This window comes from Diadema antillarum, unplaced genomic scaffold, assembly GCF_040938485.1.
Source record: "Diadema antillarum isolate AM-2024a unplaced genomic scaffold, OU_Dant_1.0 seq00000169_RagTag, whole genome shotgun sequence".
NCBI classification, from domain to species: domain Eukaryota; kingdom Metazoa; phylum Echinodermata; class Echinoidea; order Diadematoida; family Diadematidae; genus Diadema; species Diadema antillarum.
Genome location: NW_027271238.1, coordinates 999,176 through 1,011,510, shown reverse-complemented (window position 1 = coordinate 1,011,510; position 12,335 = coordinate 999,176). Strand labels below are relative to the sequence as shown.

General features: G+C 41.8%; 1 protein-coding gene across 1 annotated transcript in view; it reads left to right on the top strand.

The window, feature by feature from the left end:
* Positions 1-12,335, top strand: part of LOC139728196 (glutamate receptor ionotropic, kainate 1-like) — a 136,824-nt gene that overhangs the window by 78,620 nt on the left and 45,869 nt on the right. The gene's annotated exons all lie outside the window — the stretch shown is intronic.

The following is a 12,335-nucleotide window of genomic DNA, read 5'->3' as shown; positions in this document are numbered from 1 at the left end:
ACAAAGACCATACTATCCCTTTAAGTTACAGCCACGAAAAGAAAAAAAAAATGCAATGAGCAGCAGACATCGAATACCATGACGGGCGAAGGACGATTTTTTTTTTCTTGCTTCAATTGAACGAGTCAAGTATCAATGAAAGTCATGAAAGTGACGGAATCAAGTCCCACGTCACGTGACCAGAGATGGCAAACAACATGAACATGATGAAAGTGCAGTTTCCCTTCCTTCCCTCCCCAACCCTACTAATGGAGTCCAGGTTTGCCTATTGTGTGTGCATGTGACCGTTTTTTTCTTTTTCTTTATTATTATTGTCGTTCTTTTCTGTGTATTGTGGTCTCTTTTGATACTCGAGTAGTTTTTTGAAAGGCAATCTTACGCAATTCCGGGCGCGATCGACCTTGAATGAACAGCATTGGAATGGGCCGGGGGTGGGGGTGGGGGTATTCGAGTAGGGGTTCGACAGATGGGGAAAGGAAGGAGAGAAAGAAAAGGAACTTATTCATTGTTATTAGTAAAGTCAGATGACGTTTCCACTTCTCAGCAACGGTCATATTGTTGACAGGCCCCCCTCCCTTACTTCGGGTTCCAATACCTTGCGAGAAGACAACAGAGAGAAAAAAACACACAAACAATCAAACATGCACACACACACACACACACACACACACACACACACACACACACACACACACACACACACACACACACACAACATCACAACCACTACCAACAACAACAACAAATCTTCCCCTGGACCAGTCATCAGGACAGTTATGCGAGGCGCCGCCGAAGGTGTTCTTGCACTTTTGCTACCAGATTATGGAAAGAATTTCACTGCTTCTTGCCAGCTCAGCGCCTAGAAGTGATAGTAACCGTGAGAACAAGGCAGAGCATTGCCAGGGAAAGGGTGTCTTTTTCATAATTGTTATTTATTGCACCTCAACTCCCCCCCCCCCCCCTTTTGTCTCTTATCCTTTCCTTTCCCTTCATCAGAAGTTGAGAAGAGACTCATTGTCGAAGGAACCGGAATCTGTTTGCTCCATAAGCTTTGCTAAATATATTAGGAGAAAACCCCTTTTCATCACATATGCATTATCACATGCAAACATTTCTGTAAAATAAAATTGTGTTAAATGTAAGATCATCACAATATATATATATATATATATATATATATATATATATATATATATATATCATAATGAAGAATGATAATTCGAACAAATATTGAAGAAGCGCAAAACGCATTCACTATCATGACTGTATAGCATTTTAATTACGTGGTGCAGTTCGTTTATGACATTCCAAACCATGCAGCCAATCCTTGTGTCGAAGCTACCTTCTCCTTCTCCGCCGTACCCTTATGAGTAAGAAAGAGAGAGAGAGGGGGGGGGGGGGGTAGGGAGAAAAAGAGGTAGAGAGAGGGAATAAAAAGGCTGGTTGGCGATGCAACGCACGGCCAAATTAAACTTTCGCACCGCAGATGCGCGAAACAGGCGTGTTCTCATTTCCCTTGAACTGTTATAGGACATGTTAGGTAACACTCCACTCTAGATTAATTTTGAGATATGGTGGTCGAAGACATGTTAAATATATTTTAAAAAACGGGGGAAGGGGCAATGAACGCGGGGGGGGGGGGACTCGTACACTGCGACCCATTTCCGTTCTCCTCGTCTCTGTGTGAAATACCCTTGCCTTTGCAAATTTGCATTTAGTGTGAAGCGATGAAACTTGACCGTATTTCCAGCCATGTCCACTGCAACCAACTCGTTTCTTTGTTCAATGGAATACCGCGAATAGGTAGGTCGATGCGAGAGAGCTTATCAGTTTGATCTCGCGCAGATATAGCATGACGTGAGTGCATTATTGCGTCACTGCCCTGCGGCTTTGAATGAATTGAATTTTCATTCATCATTATATATCATGAATATAATATACTCTACTTGAAGATTATTTTCGATTTTGATCCCTCCTTGAGCAGCCCTGTATGGCATATCTAATTTACGGGAATGTGTGTCTGTTTTGTTGATAAAAGGGCGTATGAGCTAGTGCCATAGTTAGTTGCAAGTACGTCATATACAGTTACATCTATTGTGAGGCAATTTGAAACCGTTGATTGACTTTCTTTTTTAAGTAATGGTGATCATGGTGATGCATGGTATGCATGATTTTAGTACTTAAAAAAACGTTGTAACGAAGTGTTGTTGTTGTTGTTGTTGTTGTTGTTGTTGTTGTTGTTGTTGGTTATGGTGGGAAATGGGGAGAATGTTATGCCTACTGATACGCTGTTTTCATTGTTTGAACATTGTCCTGTCGTTTACGACTCGAAAAGATGCATTAATATACATGACGCTTTTACATCCGAATTCTGATGATGATAATTTTGTGTGTGTGTGTTCGACTTGTAAGGCACATTTTTCCACTTTCAAAAGCAGAATCCCCCACCCATGGTAATTAATAAAGGTAATGACAGTTCTGAGTAAACGTTACATGTGGGTAAGGAAGGGCTATCATGACTATTACGAGAATGTCGTGAATGAGAGGGAGAGAGAGTGAGCGGGAGAGAGAGGGGAGAGAGGGGGAGGGGAGATAGAAGGGCTGATAGAGAGTAGAAAGAAACGAATACCCAGCTCCCTAAACCTGACAAGATGTCCATAACCAACTGTGAGCCAGAGATTGGTGGTTAGAGCAGTACCATGAACTCTACCGAGTTCGTTTCCCCCCCCCCCCCCCCAATTTTTACGGCAATAGTGTATATCTGATTGCACCCGATGAAATCCCGCCAAGATTTACGCCCTCATTTGAACAGCGAAAAAAAGGGCTCCTGACAACTCACCCCTCAAAGGGCACGCCGAGTATCAAAAGAATCGACCCTCTCTGATTTCGGCCGCTCTCTTTGTGTGCTTTTTTTTTCTTTCTCCCTCTCTCCCTATTTCTCTCACTCCCTCTCTCTCTCCCTCTCTCTCTCTCTCTCTCTCTCTCTCTCTCTCTCTTTCGCGCCATTTCCGGCGTCGGCATTAATCAACGTCCATTTAAACGACTGCGCTTCCGGTCTACTTTGTCTGATACTGAAATTGTCGCCATCGATGTAGATCTTTGATGAAGCTGAACTCTTGGGGTTCCCGAAACGAAGAGATATCGGTCCCGGTCAATAAGTAGGGGCGTACACAGGTAACATAGCTTGGAGATATTTTATTTGCTTGCTTTATTTCTTTGCTCTTCTTATTCTTTATTTCATTTTTGTCTTACCGTGCGATTGCCAATATCAACGCGTTATATTCTTGAAGTTAACATCGTTTTCCCGTCTGGCTATACCGTTACTCCTTTTGCTTCTCGTGACCCGCATAACGTTACGAAAAGTCGGCTTTACATAACAAACTTGTCTTCATCATTGATTGTCATGGGGTCCATAGTTCGGGCTATGTCCGCACGTGATTAAGTTCCTCTCTATAAAGCACATCGAAAGACCCCAAAAACTAGGCTGATTGGGCTTGGGGGAGGGGATTATCAAGGGACGGTGTCGTCGCACGCCGAGTGGCCACAGTTTTCGTCGACGTGTTCGTAAATTGATGGATGGCTCTTCGACTTCCATCACTTGACGCTCTTTGACATGATTTTCCCGTCGACACTGGATCTTTGCTGAGGCCTCACTCGGATCGCTACCATGGCGGCTCTTGTTCGCAGACCGATCCGCCCACTCCCTATCTCCATAGTTCCACGACCTTTTCTCACTCTGGTATATGCAACTTTATTACTTTCCCTCTTACCTCATCTTCCCTATCCCTTCCCCTCCCTCCCCCCCCCCCTCCCAAAAAAGAATAGTATTCAGTAAAAAGATAGACATATATAAGATGAATATACAGCTATATCCACAAACAAACAAAACCAACTAAGATAATAACAGAACCAGACGAACCAACAAAGTAAAAAATAATCATAGGCCGAATAAACGACCTCTTCTCGTTACTATTTCCGAATTCATGTATGACAAGATTAGGATTTCTCTCTTCCATCATTGATTAGATTGTGGCTAAGATGCAATACTAGATGCAATGCACACGATTTTGGAAAAAAATATTGTGAGAATTTATTGGGTGAACTCATCGGGTAAACTTTTTTATTCTCGTTATCATTACATTCATTATTCTTTTTGACTCTCAACTGGTAATTGCAACTTTCATTCGCTATTAGATATAGAATCAGAATATTCTTGTGCTCTTCACGCTATCGATCGTCCCGAACGAGGCATATTTCTCACAGCAGCGCAAGACACACTCATGTCTCTTTCGATAGGTGGAACATTATTTTCTGTGTGGCGCCCCGGTCTCCAGTTCTATAATTCAATCAGATGTGATCAAGCCAGTATTTGAAATTCAGGTTCTGTCAATTGTGCAAGCAGTGTATTGACATGCCCTAATAGTGGTGTTTCCCCTTCCTCAAAAACCCAAACGTTTTGCCGCGAAGTTGGTACAGAATGACGCTCATGTTGTTTCGGCGGTGTTGACACTGCGAATTAGCCTCTTTCTGTCCGCCGAAGTTTTGCTCGCCTCGATCGGGGGCATGACTTTGTCGCGAGAGCCTCCTTAAGTCATCTTCAGACAGCATCATCGCCATATAAAGAGAGCTGCAAGCAATGTTTCGAATTCCTTATCAAAATAGAGAAAAAAGGAAGGATGTGGGTACAAAATCCTTATATGGAAGGTCTCAGTCCTCCCGTATGAAGAAATTAGTCGGACAGATACAATAAACTAGCGTCATTACCTTTCTGCATCTGTGTCCCCGTTACAAGTTATCAATCGAGTGCCTATTTCTTATGTTTGCCGAGTTATTTGCAAAGCAGCTGTTATGTTCACCCGACCATCTTGTTGTCTGACGAGACGGTTTGATAGTTATGATTACTTCCGTTGTCCTCACAGATACAACGTGAATACTTGTCATGCTTGTGCACCGCTAAATTGATTATTTATAATCACGATTGTTCGAACAACCTTGGATTAAAGTGGCGTTACAGTAGTCGTACTCCCTCCCGGCGTGCTGTTACAATCTTGATGTTATCGTTTGCAGTATGGAGTCATGGCTCACGTGGGAAAACTGGTAATAGCCATGAAGTTACTGATCATCGAAGAGATCTGGAATGCATCACTGTCGATTAATAGCGAGCTTTAGATCCTCGACGCGAACGTTAAAACAACGCAGCCTCCCGGGCTGGACAATGGAAAGAGCTGTATCGCGCATGCGCAGAACACTATAGCTTGCCTATTAGCGTTGTCTTGAATAGCGTTTTCGACGCAGATCTAAAGCTCTCTCTAAAGCCCCTTTTACACTTTCACGGATACCATCACGGATGACCACGGATCGTCGATCCTGGATCATCCGTACTGTTTCCGGCATGACCGTGTTGACTCCGTGAAGTCATCCGGCCTTATCCTTGACCTACCGGCATATCCGCGGGAAAAATTAAGCTTGCTTAATTTTTCATCCCGGACATCACGGATGAAAATCAATACGAGCTCTTCCTTGTTGGCACCGTCTACTCCGTGTTGCCGCCGTATTCCTTCCTTGTATGCACCGGCTACTCCGTGTTGCCTCCGTACTCATTCCGGTACATCCGTGAAGACATCGGGACGTCCGTATTAGCATCGGCTCCATCCGGGATGAGAAATTCGTGTATTTTGCCAAATACAAGCTCATAAAGTTCATGAAATTTGCTCACATCTTCCCCCATCAGTACAGCCAGCAACACCTCATACTGTTCGAACAATTGTAGCCTGAGAAGCTTCAGTGACCCACACACATTTCCTTGATAGTTTGTTGTTGTTGTTGTTGTTGTTGTTGTTGTTGTGTGTGTGTGTGTGTGTGTGTGTGTGTGTGTTTTGCTTTGTTTATGTCATGATGTTCCCGCAAAATGAGAGTTTGCAAGAAGAGATTTGCCTGATGTCGACAAGCCCAGGCTTAAGTAGGCTGCTGTAGATTTTCTGGTGTGCTTGTTATTAGCTCTGGAGGCATGTTGCCCGAGAATGATAAAGTATCAAAAGCAAAAGTAAATGTCATATGTCAACATTTTAGGGACATCCGTGTAAAGATCGCGAAGGGACCCAGTTGCATTCGTGCTCTTCCTTGATATCCGTGTTGGCTCCGTATCGTTTCCGCTGTGGTCCGCGTTCGTTCCTTGTCTGTCCGCTTCGGCACCGCACTTGTCCGTGTAGCCTCCGTACCTGTCCGTGTAGACATCCAGTTGGGATCTTATTCACACCGGTATGGAGAGGAAAATCAATATTTTGCATGCCGGAACATCACGGATGACGATCCGTGGTCATCCGTGAAGCAATCCGTGAAAGTGTAAAAGGGGCTTTATGCCCCAGTCACAATATAAACACGGATGCTCAAGGATCTACACGGTGATCCGGGGAGATCCGGGGATGTCCGGGCAGATCCGGGATTTTGGTATGACTGTACACACGGTATCAAGACGGCATCTACACGGATAAGGCTGGAAGAGCGCGGCGTCTACACGGACAAACACGGCATCTACACGGATCAACACGGCAGCTACACGGCAGCCACACGGACCACCCCGGATTGCTCTGCCAACACGGCAATCCCCGGATGACGCCGGATGTTTTTGACCTCCAAAAGTTGCCGTGTTGGCCTCCCGGCGTCAACACGGATCTCTCCCCGGATCAGATCCGGGGTGGTCCGGGGTGATCCGGGATGTCTATGTGACTGGGGCATTAGCAGGATAGGCGAAGACTTTCTTGTCTGTATTTTCGTATCTTGGCAATCAACGATTCTATATAGGATCAACGTATAATGAACGTGATGACTAGTCTTGTGGAAGTCTTTAAGGCGTAATTTTGAAGATTTTTATCCGTATTATCATTTGTATTAACTTATATCATTACCCCGTCGCTTACCTTCGACAATACTCAAATGTCTCAACACAGAACATAGACATGAAAACATACACACACAGCAATTGATTTGAGGCAGTTCAGTTCCTCGCTGATTCTCTTCCGCTGTTCCCGTCTGAGTGTTGCTTGGCAGTGTGAGTGAGTTATCTCCGTGGATCAGCGGATCTGATTGAATGAGCGATAGTCCATGTAAATTGAGACCACTCGCATGTAGCCTGAAGAGCGGCGCGACTGAACAGAGTGTGAAAGTGGTGCATGTCGGGATAGCAACCACTTTGACTAAGTTTTACCCTACTCTTAAAGGTCCTGCTTACCTTTGGGAGCAGTGAAAATGTTAAAGATATCACTTTTGACGCATATGTGTAGGTCAGCCATGTCAGTTGTATCACAAAACATCCTACCATATAAAACTTTTGCAATAAAGCCTAGAATATAAGGAGGTATCACTATTTTTCTCATTAAGCCATAACTGTAGACGGTTCAGTCTGGAAATTGTTTTGTTATAACTATTGTTCACATTTTGTATATTTAACAATACTTTACACCGATTATACTGGTTCAAATTTTTACATTGGTTGTTTCTATCCCTAACTCAGGTTTTAGAACTATTTTGAAGCACTAATGCATGGTTTTGTTTCGTCTGCAAATGGTAAAATTATGCCTTTAAAGGTACTGATTACCATTGGGAGCAGTGATTAAAAAAAGAAATGTTCGAGATGCATATGATTTGATGCATATGTGTGTATAGGTCAGTTGTACCACAAAACATCCTACCATATAAAAATGAAACCTAAAATATAAGGAGATATCACGATTTTTCTCAATAAACCATAACTGTAGACGGCTAAGTCTGGACAAAATTTTATTGTAACTATTGTTCACATGTAGGTAACAATTCTAAACATTGATGATCCTGATTAAAATGTTTACATTGGTTGCTTCTATCCCTAACTCACATCAACTATTTTGATGCACTAAAGCTTTTTTTTTTTTTTCAAATCTAAAAAGGGTAAATAATGCCTATAACATTCTCCATAGCCAGAGCCTCCCCTGCTGTTTTAACTAGCAGATGAAAACTGTCACTAAAGTAATACTGTCTTGACAATCTTTCTGCCATTTGTAAAGTTTGTCGACTTTTAATTTTTATTTTGTGCATGTGCATGTTCATGTGTGTATGTGTGTACCAGTATATCGAATGTATAAGAATATTGGAGAGGTTTTCCTTGATATGGATATGGTATCATAATATCACGAAGCAAGCTATTTTTACTGTATTAACCTTTTCTTCGCTTATTTGCACGAAAAGGTTTTAGCTAGGTCTGTCACCATTTCGATAAGTTGTTGTAAATTGCTGAGATATAAGCCTTCAATATGGGAAATATAGTTTTTTGGATGTGTTTGTTTATGTCACTTTACATACGCTCCGTACTAAAAAAAATGGTAGCTTAGTTACTGATAACGCGAAATTAAGAAGGTTCGCTAGATCTGCTGGTCCATGCCATTTAGAAGTACCTGTATAGTGATCTTCCTACTAAGCTTTCTGAAATGCTTTGTGTGAATAAATACCTTTTTTATTCTACTGCAAGCTCAAAAGCATGATTTGACAGTTATTGCTATGTGCATCCGCTGCCTGTAAAAGTTACTGTTTATCATGTTTTCCATTGCCGCGTTGCAAACTTGAGATACAGAAAGCGTGCTTCATTTTCACTTTCCATCGTCAAAACTGATAATTACTAGTATTTCTAGCCGACTGGAATATCCATATGAACACAGTCATAAATTGATTGGTCCTATTGATTATCTAAAGAAAAAAAAATCAATCAAGATTCACATAATTATCTAAGCCATTTCAGCTGGAGGATAATGAGCGAGTATAGAGAAAAGTTTCGTCATGTTTTCTGATTTAGAAAAGATCTGAACCATGTCATAAACTCTGGGTCCAAAAAGCCAAGCATCCTTTGTTCGAGTTGCACAAACACTCAGTACCATTTCAACTCAGATCAAATTAGCGAATGCTTTCACTTCACAGCAAGCCAAGTGTGACCATGAATCTACATGGTATAACTAAGATACAGATACTTGTGAGGAGAGGAAGCATTTCGAGTGACGATCACGATGTAAAATCGGGGCAAAGTTGAACGTACTACCCTTAACACTGGCACGACATCGTATCAAATACCATCTTTGCTTCAGTAAGAAGAGAAATCATTTCACCCTCTTGTTGAAAATCAAGGTTGGAATTGATACTTAAAACCCCTTAGAGCTGCAAAACTGTATGTCTTTTTTTTAAACACTCGTCTTTGTGCATTCTTTGTGTCGTGAGCTACAATCGTTAAGGATATGTTTTCTCTCAAAATACCACATCGATCTGGTTTCCTCCTCAATCACGAGTTCATTTCAAATAGGAGGGATTTCAGCGAAAGCGTCCGCAATCCCGAAAATTCGGCTCATTCGTACCGCTATTGTACCCGCTGTGCTCCCGAAAATGATCGCTTCTTGGCCTTCTGGCGAAGAGCATGAAATATCAGCGTATCATCATTATGGGTAGCTTATGTATACCGTTCATGGGAGTTCGCCTTACATTCAGGGCTGAAAATGTGTTGTTTTCCCCAAGAGGGGCTCACTTGACCCAGGTATCTAATTGCACTTTCATCATGTGCTGAATTTACCAGCTTGCGGGAACTAATTCGATTGTTCTTTAATTATTCCGCGTGCTACCTTGCCTTAATCATTTTCATCTTTGTCGTAGTCAGTGTCGGACTAAACTCAATTTCACTAAAAAGCGATAGATTGCATCTCAAGAGTGTTGCCGTAACTAGATTATGACAACCAACTAGATTATAACAGCCAGACTTTATGTCATCCAAATTTTGTTGCATTCAATGTCTTTCATGTGTTCATTAAAATTTTCATGATCTGTCTGTTTTATGATGTCAAGGATACAAGATTAGCAATTTATAACAAAATTTACACTCTTAAAACATCCGAGTCAGAACTGACCCGGAACTGGGTCCGTTGGGGTCATACACCGTTCCGGGTCAGAAATGACATGGAATGGGGTCAGACATGACCCATTCAGAGTCATGAATTGGGTCAGGGTGACCCCACTCGGGGTCTTCATGACCAAATTCCAAGTCTTTTTTGACCCGGAACGGTGTATGACCCCAACGGACCCAGTTCCAGGTCAGTTTTGACTCGGATGTTTTAAGAGTGATGTATGCTACATGGCAAGAAGTAGCAGGTACCCAATATGTGATTTACAATAAACAGAATAAACTAAGAAAGTGCTGTCTGTACTCTTAGAATTCACTGAACTTATGATATTTTGTTTGTCCTTTCTTCTTGCCTGCCCGTTGATTTCTCTCCCGTCTTAGTTCAGTGTTGTGACCGAACTAAATTTATCTCACAAAACATATTTTGAATGTAATTTTTGGTGAATGGACGTACGTTTAAAGTCTTATACTCTGCATGAAACAATAAAACTCCTAAACTCAAAAATCAAAACTGCAGTCAGGTGGTGATATAAATATCATGAAGCAAAATCCTTGATAATGTTCATATTCTCTTCTTATATTCGTAAAACACATGGTTCAAAGGCATCTTTGTTTGAGGGGGGGGGGTCGTTTCTTCTTTTTTGCGTCAAATATTCAATTTAAAGAAATGCCAGTAATATACCGTGTAATTAAATCTCCCTCAATTTGTCTAGAGATCAGTGGATACATTCATAGAGGTAGGAGGTATATCAGCACCGATGAGACTAACGAGAGTGAAATAATGCATTCCACAGCCTGGCACGGATGTTATACATGTATTAAAGACAATGGCTAGACCAAAGTCACGTGGTACCCTCCACCTAAACCTATAATAATGTTTCACTCCTTGGTGTGTAGTCCTAAGAGAATTTTCCGATTTCTCTTCAGTTTTTTTCCCTCAATTCTCTAGCATCAATACATTGATGTGTTCTAATCAGACCCATCTCACATCGGCGGGCGTGTGTGCCGAGACCGTGTGCATTCGTACGTTGAACGTTGCTCATAAAGACATGTGTGTATGTGTGTGTGTATTGTATGTACGTGTCTGCAAATGGACTGAGAAAAGCCATATAATTGGATTTTATTTCCGATCTTGGTCACCTGAGAATTGCTCGCGACCTTTAATTCCAACACCTTGGCGATTTAGCGCGCTTTTGGTGATCGTCTGCTCAGCACTCCGGCTGTTATTTCAGCTACTTATCAAGATTGAACTTGGGATGGTTTGATCGTCCGCCACGAAAAAACTTCGACCCTGAGACAAATTTATTCGAGGCACACACATCCCGCGCTGCTAAGTACAGTCTCTGATCGGTGTCTTGCAAGCAGTTCTGTATTATAAGTACAGAAGAAAATCAAGCAAAGCAATTTCTTGGTCGTTATGCGCAAAGACAAAGGAGCTATTGATTAGCAAATGAATCAGATATGACAGAAATGGAAAAAAATATGAATAAGAATCGTCAAAAGCATGTAAAATTGACACCTAGATTTATCATGTCTTCATATTTTTTCGGATGCCTTAATGTCACACCAAGTGGATACCTCAATCTGATGTTTTTTTATGCATATATCTTGGGAAAAGATGAACAGGGGTAAGAGATAATGAAGGAGGGGAGAGGATGGGGAAAGACAAGGACGGAAGACAAAGACAAAGAGGGGAAGAAGAGAGACAGGAGGGAGAAAAAGGAAAGAAATAGAGAAAAGAGAGTTCACGAAATGAAACGGAAGGACACAGAACAGTGACGATCTGAGTCACTTTGAATCTCAGAGATAAAATTGAAATCATTCCTTGTTCACTTTCCCTCAACACAAAAGCTGCACACGTGACCCAGGAAACTGAAAGTTGTCTAGCACTGCTCACAGTATTGTCGTTTCAGACAAAGTCATATATATATATATATATATATATATATATATTTGTTCCAGGAAATCTTAAGATTAGATGGCTCTTCAACTGCTTGGATGCAGGGAAATGGTGTGGGTCGAAGTTCACTCTTTATTCTGACTCTATGATTTAGATTCAACCATCCAGTTTCACAGTGCAGTATACTTTCTCTTGACCTTTCGAGCTTTCATTTTTCCAATCCTTTTTTTTTTTTAGAAACCGAAGTTGTGAAAATTGGACACAGCTTTCCCAGTACACGTGACCTATTCATGACGCAAATAGCGAGAGCCCAAATAGTCAGGTTTATTTGGCGGAGAGAGAGAGAGAGAGAGGAAGAGAAAGGGGCGAGGGAGAGAGATTCGGCCCAAAGGGAGAGAAGAAGAATAGCTGTACAATGTAGACTTAATCAAGGTATCGCACAGGTAACCTATATCATCGTTATTGACATTTTGCGCTACATCGAAAAACGCATCTGAGGAGACTGCCGAAGGACAATACAAATCGGTT